Source organism: Ovis canadensis, chromosome 6 (assembly GCF_042477335.2).
Source record: "Ovis canadensis isolate MfBH-ARS-UI-01 breed Bighorn chromosome 6, ARS-UI_OviCan_v2, whole genome shotgun sequence".
NCBI lineage: Eukaryota > Metazoa > Chordata > Mammalia > Artiodactyla > Bovidae > Ovis > Ovis canadensis.
Window position 1 is genome coordinate 80,890,884 of NC_091250.1, and position 10,663 is coordinate 80,901,546.

Consider the following 10,663-nt stretch of genomic DNA (forward strand, 5'->3'; position numbering starts at 1 on the left):
ATACATGACTACTGGAAAAATCATAGCTTTTACTAGATGGACCTTTGTCGACAAATCAATGTCTCTGCTTTTTAATATGCTGTTTAGGTTTTTTTCCTTTGAAAGGAGATAATATCTTAAATTACCTCCAAATTTACACATACACACACACACACACACACACACACACACAGACATGATTACTCTCCATAGAGAAAAGCAGTTGGATATTATTTAGGAATTTGTTGTGGTCTTGACAGCCATGAGAAGTTATAGTTAATATACTTAACACACTAATCAGGCTTCCTTGATGGTTCAGTCAGTAAAGAATGCACATGCAATGCAAAAGACCTGCAATGCAGCAGACTTGGTTTAAATCCCTGGGTTGGGAAGATACCCTGGAGAAGGAAATGACAACCCACTCCAGTATTCTTGTCTGGGATATAACGAACAAAGGAACCTGGCAGGCTAAAGTCCTTGAGGTTGCAAGAGTTGGACACAACTTAACAACTAAACCACCACTAACAACACACTAATTTGTAATGAGATTTTTAAAATTTTATTTTAACTATAAGAATTTAATTGTAAACATATCAAATATGATTTTAGAGCTGAAAAACTTTCAGCACCTACCTAATCCACACTTTATCATATCAGGTTAAGCCTCAGCTAGAGGAAGTGACTTTTGCAAACACCTACACTCTAAAGTTCAGAAACTCAACTAAGACGTAGATCGTCTGAATCAAAGACCAATTATTTTAAGTCACTTGTATGCAGTTTGCTATAGGTCTTGGCCTAATATTTTCTTTGCTTCCCTAGCTAAGCAATAAAGAATCCACCTATCAATTCAGTAGACTCTATTCTGACCTGGATCAGGAAGATACCCTGAAGGAAGAAATGGTAACCCACTCCAGTATTCTTGCTTCGAAAATCCCATGGACAGATAGCCTGGTGGGCTATAATCCATGGAGTTACAAAAGAGTCAGACATGACCTAATGACAGCAACGTTTTATCTACTTTGACTTTTTGAAAATAGAACTAGAAAGGAGAAATTTAAAAATAAACAGTAAAAAAAAAAAATCTCAGTTCAGTACGGTTCAGTGGTTCAGTCATGTCTGACTCTATGCAACCCCATGGACTGCAGCACACCAGATTTCCCTGTCCATCACCAACACCCACAGCTTTCTCAGACTGGTATCCACTGAGTTGGTGATGCCATCCAACCATCTCATCCTCTGTCATCCCCTTCTCCTCCTGCCTTCAATCTTTCTCAGCATGAGGGTCTTTTCCAGTGAGTAAGTTCTTCGCATCAGGTGGCCAAAGTATTGGAGTTTCAGCTTCAGCACCAGTCCTTCTAATGAATATTCAGGACTGATTTCCTTTAGGATGGACTTGTTGGATCTCCTTGCAGTCCAAGGGACTCTCAAGAGTCTTCTCCAACACCACAGTACAAAAGCATGAGTTCTTCTGCACTCAGCTTTCCTTATAGTCCAACTCTCACATCCATACACAACTACTGGAAAAACCATAGCTTTGACTAGATGGATCTTTATTGGAAAAGTAATGTCTCTACTTTTTAATATGCTGTCTAGTTTGGTCATAGCTTGTCTTCCAAGGAGAAAGCATCTTTTAATTTCATGGCTGCAGTCACCATCTGCAGTAATTTTGGAGATAGATTAAATAAATAAACAAAGTCTGTCACTGTTTCCATTGTTTCCCTATCCATTTGTCATAAAGTGATGTGACCGGATGCCATGGTCTTCATTTTCTGAATGCTGAGTTTTAAGCCAATTTTCCCACTGTCCTCCTTCACTTCATCAAGAGGCTCTTTAGTTCTTCTGTGCTTTTTGCTATAAGGGTGGTATCTGCATATCTGAGGTTATTGATATTTCTCCTGGCAATCTTGATTCCAGCTTGTGATTTCTCCAGCCCAGCATTTCTCATGATGTACTCTGCATATAAGTTAAATAAGCAGGGTGACAATATGCAGCCTTGATGTACTCCTTTCCCTATTTGGAACCAGTCTGTTGTTCTATGCCCAGTTCTAACTGTTGCTTCTTGACCTGCATACACATTTCTCAGGAGGCAGGTAATATGTTCTGGTATTTCCATCTCATTAAGAATTTTCCAGTTTGTTGTGATCTACACAGTCACAGGCTTTGGTGTAGTCAATAAAGGAGAAATAGATATATTTCTTGAACTCTCTTGCTTTTTTGATGATCCAGTGGATATTGGCAATATGATCTCTGGTTCCACTGCCATTTCTAAATGCAGCTTGAATATCTTTAAGTTCACGGTTTACATACTGTTGAAGATTGGCTTGGAGAATTTTAAGCATTATTTTGATAGTGTGTGGGATGAGTACAGTTGTGTGATAGTTTGAACATTCTTTGGCATTGCCTTTCTTTGGGATTGAAATGAAAACTGATCTTTTCCAGTCCTGTGGCCACTGCTGAGTTTTCCAAATTTGCTGACATATTGAGTGCAGCACTTTCACAGCATCATCTTCTAGGATTTGAAATAGCTCAACTGGAATTCCATCACCTCCACTAGCTTTGTTCATAGTGATGCTTCGTAATGCCCACTTGACTTCGCATCCCAGGATGTCTGGCTCTAGGTGAGTGATCATTCCATCTAAGGAACTGAAAGTTACACTTTTAAAAGCCTTGTTAAAGTGACAGATATTATTTACTTCTCCTTTTACAGAAATGGCTCATAAATTCTGTTTCTTAACTATGTGCTCTAGAAGAGAAGATTGTAGCTTCTAAATTATGTAGAAGACTGTAACTTCTAAATTCGTGACTTTCTAGAGGTAAAAGCTTTAATCCATAGAGAATGAGGCTATTGGCAGTAATTGAGATATTCTGACTTACACTCCTCTGGAATATTTTAGGAAAGTTGTTTTTTTTTTAACCCATTCTTGTACTCTGAGTGAAAGATGATTTTCAGCAAATCTACCATATGTAGATAATGAATCAAGAAATTAGGGAACCAAATTTCTGCTTGCTTGTGCATGTTCTTTAGCTGTGAGGAGTATGCGCAACACTAGCCATATTTAAATTTTATATTGCTTATTTTTCTTTATAAAACTAATTTTTTAATTTAAAAATAAATCATAGAAATGATATGAAAAATAGACAATACAATTACGCAAAAAGATGGAATGGCTTCCCTGATGCTCAGCAGCAAGAAATCTGCCTGCAATGAAAGAGACATGGGTTCCATTTCTGAGTTGGGAAGATACCCTAGAGGAAGAAAGGGCAACCCACTCCAGTATTCTTGCCTGGAAATTCCCATGGACAGAGGAGCCTGGGGGTTATAGTTCATGGGGTCGCAAAATAGTTGAATATGACTTAGCAACTAAACAACATCCAGAACAACAACAATCTCACAATCCAAAATTAAACAGTATTAAAATTTGGAGTGTATCTTTCCAGACATTTTAAATTTATGTATATTTACTAATACTTACAAATTACAGTTTAACTAAAAATACAGATTTTATCCTGATTCTTTTCTTTAAAATACCTAAGGTACATAGCCCCAAGTCTGAATATTCCTTGATAAATTCATGCTAAATTTTTCAAAAATATCCCAGTTTATACAATATAGCTAAATAAAAAATATATATAAATAATTTGACACTGTGCTTATGGCATTGAGAACCTATCCAGAGAAAGAGGATGCTGTCAAATATTTTACTTTTAGATATGTAAGCATTTTATTTAATTGGTTAAAGGGTTTTTTGTGTATAAAATATTTCTTTAAAAACAATGTATGTACCAAATGTGAAAAAATGATTTCTCCATTGAAAATAATAACACTTGCTGATTGGGAATTTTTACTGTGTGACCAACATTGTGCTAAGTATTTGAACTGAATTAACTTACTTATTCCCCAAACAACTTAATGATACCATCCTAATGCTCATTTTACAGATATGGCTATCCAGTCTCAGGAAAGCTATTTTCTTCCAAAAATCAAACAGCTAGATATCTAGATTCTGTCAGAATTTGCATACAGCTCCAGAATTCACTTTATTCTAGAATCCATACTCTTAGTTATATACTGCTTTTAATTAATAATAATAATAGTGATAATAACAACATAATATCTTTTCAGTAAGAATGTGTTCTCTTTGCAATTATTTATACCACCCTTTCCTCTCTCAACTTTCATGAATAGTAATTGATAGTATAAAACTAATTATATGTATGTTGTATATAAAGTACATAAATCCTTGAGTTAACTTAGTGAAAAATTACTAAGATAATTTTAATGCATTGTTATATTAACTTTGCAATCTGATTTTACTGCCAAAGATGAAATTTTTTTAGCACAAAAATGATATTTCAGAGAGACCCTTTTATCTTTTGCTGGAAAATACTTATAAAAACAATTTTAAAAGGCCGTGACCTGTTCTCTATCTTTAAGTACATAATCTTAAAATTTTAGCATGTTGAATAATTTCAAGTAGTGTTTCATTGTTAAAAAAATAGATTCAACAATCTTTGCATTACATCAATTGAAACATGTGTCTCAGTTCCCTCTATTAATAAAGAAATAGCTTGTTATTCTTAAGAGAACTTGAGCCAATCTGGCATGAGTAAAAAGGGGAATTTTTTTGGCTAACATAACAGAAGACCAGAGGTAAGGTTGCCTTCAGGCAAAGCTTGATGTACTGGCATAAATGAGATCCTTAGCATCTGTTTTCTCCCCACTACTTGGCTCAGATTGACTCAATGTTTTGGCTCCACTCTCCAACAGGCTCAGAAAAACCAGTTGTAGAAGGTCAAAACTTTAGATTCTTTTACTCCAATTTCCTTCAGAAGGCATGCTGTTCTCTCCATAGAATTCCCAGGGAAATCTTATGTCTTATTGGTTTAAATTATATATAAACTCTGAACACAAACCTATGACAGGAGAATATTAATCACCAATTGGTATAAGGTCAGATCACATCATACCCTCTGTCTTATGTCAGGTTCCTTTGTAAGTGAGTAGGACAGTATTCCTAGAAGGAACCAGAAAGGAAGACAGGAATGGGAAGGAAAACAAGCTAGAATGTGATTTTAGGTTGGGTTATATTTCAGTAACTGTCCAGAAAAGTATGTCTTCAGTTTTTCCCTGCATGGAAAGCTAGTGTGTAGTTTATTCCTATACTTTCCAACAGCTGGTCTTGGATAAACATTAACTCCAGACCTTCTGTGCACGAGGGCAGAATGTATCCAAAGTCCTGAGGGCAGTCTTCTAAAGAGGAGTCTTGAATTCAGGCCACTAGGAGCACATGCTCGTGGAAGTCATACAGGGACACATGGAAATTGGAAAGGAATGGAACAACAGTGTTCCCTACAATACAAACTCCAAAGTCAAGTGGTAGCTGGAGCTCTGACCCTCATGAAAACCAGGATTTAATACAGAAGAAATTAGTGCTGAGTAACACAAAACAAGAGATTCTCCAAACTAGATTTTGGAAATGACCCAGAAAAACTTTTTAGTATAATATTGGTTAATTGTTTAATGTTTAAAATCTTGATTTTATGTTTTAAAGGTGTGTGTGTAGAGCTAAGTCATTTCAGTCATGTCCCATTCTTTGTGACCCAATAGGCTCCTCTGTCTGTGGGATACTCCAGGCAAGAATACTGGAATGGGTTGCCATGTTGTCCTCCAGAGGATTTTCCTGACCCAGGGATTGAAGCCATGTCTCTTATGTCTCCTGCACTAGCAGGCAGGTTCTTTTCCACTAGCACCACCCGGGAAGCCCATTTGAAAGGCAATGTTAGTAAATTAAGGAGCCATTGTGGAACGGAACAAGCGTAACATTTAGTAAGAAGTTTTAGTTTCAGCCTTCAGTATAGAGTATAAATTTGGACAGTTAATTAACCTTTTTGAACCCCAGTTTCCTTACTTGCAAAGTGAGAGTTAAAATAAGACATCCATCACTAGCCATAATGGAGACCAAATGAGGTAATAAATGCAAAAGATGTTTTGTAACTGTGATAATGCTCAGTATGTTAATGGTTCCACCTTGCCCATTAGTGTGTGAATTTCTGAAGGCCAAGACCTTATCTCCTCAACTATTCTCGGTGTTTAGCCTAATGCCTACACTTAATTTACATTCCTTGGAGAATTAATAAGAAAATATATATTTGACAGGCAAGATTTTTGCTTTGGTAGCTATGTGCTTGTAGGCATGATTGTCTTATACAAATAAATTTTGCTTTGATATAAATATAATAACATATTTCATATTTTTAGAGGCCATGCTACATACTTTATAATGAGAAGCAACAAAGATTATGAGGCAAGCTTTTTCTGTCTCATGTCCCCTTGTCTTAACTATTTATAAACTTTTGTTTTATTGAGCAGGAATTAAGTAGGTATAAATTCCAAACATTCAAACTAACTAGCAGCCATTTGTGGTCAGAATAGTCTGATTCCTTCAGAAACCTGAACTTGCATGTGTCTGGAATGAAACTATCAGTGCTTTGCAGAATTAAATTTGTCATTGATATTTTGATGCCATCTCCTTTTCTTAAGGAGAGGTGGAAAATATGAGGGGTGGTGTGTTTGTGAGAGAAAGAGATTTAGGTAAAAGAGATTTCAGGATATAAGTGTGACGTTGTCTAGACTTCAGAACTAGGCTACCTTGATTTGTTATTTCAGGTTTGTTCATCAATTTCTTCATCTATAAAAGAAGGTAATAGTATTGCTCTGGTAGTTTGTGGTGAGTACTAACTGTTTTAATACAGATAATATATTTTATCAAAGCAAATCCCTTGTTTTATGCTGTTATGTTTATTGTTACCTTAATATTCAGTTCAGTTCAGTTCAGTTGCTCAGTCGTGTCTGACTCTTTGCAACCCCATGAATCGCAGCACGCCTCCCTGTCCATTACCAACTCTAGAGTTCACTCAGACTCACGTCCATCGAGTCGGTGATGCCATCCAGCCATCTCATCCTCTGTCGTCCCCTTTTCCTCCTGCCCCCAATCCGTCCCAGCATCAGTCTTTTCCAATGAGTCAACTCTTCGCATGAGGTGGCCAAAGTACTGGAGTTTCAGCTTTAGCATCAGTCCTTCCAAAGAGCACCCAGGACTGATCTCCTTTAGAATGGACTGGTTGGATCTCCTTGCAGTCCAAGGGACTCTCAAGAGTCTTCTCCAACACCACCGTTCAAAAGCATCAATTCTTTGGCGCTCAGCTTTCTTCACAGTCCAACTCTCAGATCCATACATGACTACTGGAAAAACCATACCCTTGACTAGACGGACCTTTGTTGGCAAAGTAATGTCTGCTTTTGAATATGCTATCTAGGTTGGTCATAACTTTTCTTCCAAGGAGTAAGCATCTTTTAATTACCAATGGTTAAAAGACACTCAGGACACTGTAGAGAGTCCATGTATATTAACTGCAGAATACATAAGCACCTGTAAGGGTAAATATACATTTAAAATATGAGGCTTAATTCTCCATTTTAACAATAAGGGCTAAGAATTCCCTCCCCTCCCTTTTCTTAGACTAGTTGCTTTAGAAAATTTGTAAGTTCTTTCTCTGTCTGTTTGAAATGTATATTGTTGTTGAGTCATTAAGTCATGTTGGACTCTTTGCAACCCTGCGAACTGCAGCACGCCTGGCTTCCCTGTCCGACACTGTCTCCTGTAGTTTGATCAGACTCATGTTCATTGAGTGATGCCATCTAACCATCTCATCCTCTGCTGCCCCCTCTCCTCCTGCCCTCAATCTTTCCCAGCATCAGGGTCTTTTCCAAACAATTGGCTCTTGGCATCAGCTGACCAAAGTATTGGAGCTTCAACTTCAGCATCAGTCCTTCCAATGAATATTCAGGTTTGATTTCCTTTCGGATTGACTGGTTTAATCTCCTCACTGTCCAAGGGACTCTCAAGTCTTCCCCATCATCATAATTCATGTAAAACATTTTAAAAGCTAAAGAAACCTTTTGTTTGTAATTAGAATACTCAGGAATAGCTTTCTCAAGGACCTGGAAACCATCTCATTGAAATGTAAACTCAAGGAAGATAGAATTTCTCACTTTCTATGGGAGAATAAGAGCTTAACTTCAGCTGGCTTCTTGTTGCTAAAGTGTCTCCTGTTATAATGATATGAAATGTTTATTTTTCTTTTGATTTTATCTAATTATTCCCTGGTGGCTCAGAGGTTAAAACTTCTGCCTCCAATGCGGGAGACCTGGGTTCAATCCCTGGGTCGGGAAGATCCCCTGGAGAAGGAAATGGCAACCCACTCCAGTATTCTTGCCTGGAGAATCCCCCGGATGGAGGAACCTGGTAGGCTACAGTCCATGGGGTGGCAAATAAACTAATAGATAGTAACTCCAATTACCAGGTTTCATATTGTAGGCAGTCACACCGTGTGTGACTAATGATGCTGTCAAGTCCCTCTATTGTTTATCTTGAGAATATCTATGCAATGGATTATATCTGCTTAGCTATAAAAAAGGTTGAGATTTCTTTCTGTCTTGGAACCTCCTTAACATATTGCCTGTGATACATATCACATTCTGATAATTCTTACTCAATAATAAGCTGTTTTCTTTTCTATTATATTTATGAAGAAACTTTCTAAATTGATAGATTTTGTTTTCAATTGTATTTTGCCAAATGCCTTCTCTTTCTATATGGACCAAGAGATACACAAGCATTTATACCTATAGAGAAAGGAAGGGTGACAACTGGTAAAGAAGTTCTTGATTTCTCCTTTACAACTAACAGTTTAATTGCTTTGAGTGTCAGTTTAATCATCATTAAAATGGGGATAACAACACCCACTTCACTGGGTTGCTATACTTCGTTAACTTTGTTGTTCTTCTTTTTTTTTTTAGTTAACTTTGTGATGTAATGTGTTAGTCTTATTTCACTAACATTCTGCTGTAGACTTTCTGTCATCAATATTTGTTTATTTTCAGTCATCACAATCTATGAGTATCACCAAATTTCTTGGTTTCATTAAGGATTGTTGTTTAGTAGTGTCCAGCTCATTATAACCACATGGACTATAGCCTGCCAGGCTCCTCTGTCAATGGGATTTTCCAGACAAGAATATTAGAGTGGATTGTCACTTCTTTCTCCAGGGGATCTTCCAGACCCAACGACCAAACCAATGTCTCCTGCTTTGAAGGCAGATTCCTTACCACTGAGCCACTTGAGAAGATCTTCTGCTTATAATTTATGATTGTGACTAGTCAAGGTAACACCAAAACCATTGGTAAAGGAAAGATCAAAATGAATGTAAAAATGTTAAAAAAGATCTCTACATTAATTTAAAAAATCTTCAAGAAGCTACTTCAACAAGAAAACAAGCCTAAACACATTAGAAAAATGGACCAAGACAATGAATAATCAATTTACAGAAAAAAGACAATGGCTAAAACTATGTAAAAAGACAGTCAGTTATCCTAGTAAATAGAAATGGCAAATTAAGACCACAGTGTTATATTCTCAATCAGACTGGCAAACATAGATAAATATCAAGGGTTGTGTATTCTGTGAAAATATAGTAACCAGTGTGCCTACCTTTTGGAATGAAGACTGGTACAGCTATTTTGGAGAGTACTTTAACAAAGTGTAAAGAAAGAAATGTAAATATATAGCATGACCCAGCAGTTCCACTCCATATCCAAACATAAATGAGCTCAAAAGGGAAATTTGCAGAATGTTTGCTGCAGTATTGTTTGCACAAGCAGAAAACTGGAAACAATTTGGATGTCTCAACAAAGAGAACAGTTAAATAAAATGCAGTTGCCTTGTACTATAGGATAGACTGAAGTAGTATCAGTTCAATGCAATAAAAATATTTATACACTAATGTTAACTGACTTTAAAAATGCAATATCAAGGTAAAAATTAAGATATGAAAAATAGAGCTATGACACAATGCAACATATATAGAGGCAAAATATATAGAGATGAGTTAAAATTTCAGTTTCTGGAACCAGATAATCTGAGTATGATATATTGTTAGGTGTGTAACCAAAGCAAATTACATAACTTCTCTGCTTCTATTTCCTCAGTTTCCTGTAAACAGAGGAGAAAATAATAGTACCTGCAATAAAATATTGAAAAAAAGATTTACTGAGCATGGCTCTGCCCATCAGAACAAGACCCAGTTTCCCCCTCAGTCAGTCTCTCTCATCAGGAATATTCCATAAGCCTCTTATCCCTCTCCATCAAAGGATGGACAGACTGAAAACCATGATCACAGAAAATTAACCAATCTGACCACATGGACCACAGCCTTGTCTAACTCAATGAAACTATGAGCCATGCCATGTAGGGCCACCCAAGATGGATGGGTCATGGTGGAGAGTTCTGACAAAACATGGTCCACTGGAGAAGGGAATGGCAAACCACTTCAGTATCCTTGCTCTGAGAACCCCATGAATAGTATGAAAATGCAAAAAGATAGGACACTGAAAGATGAGCTCCCCAGGTCGGTAGGTCCCCAGTATGCTACTGAAGATGAGTGGAGAAATAACTCCAGAAAGAACGAAGAGACAGAGCCAAAGTAAAAACAACACCCAAGTGTGGATGTGACTGGTGATGGAAGTAAAGCCCAATGACACAAACAACGTATTACATAGGAACCTAGAATGTTAGTTCCATGAATCAAGGCATATAGGAAGTGATCAAACAGGAAATGGCAAGAG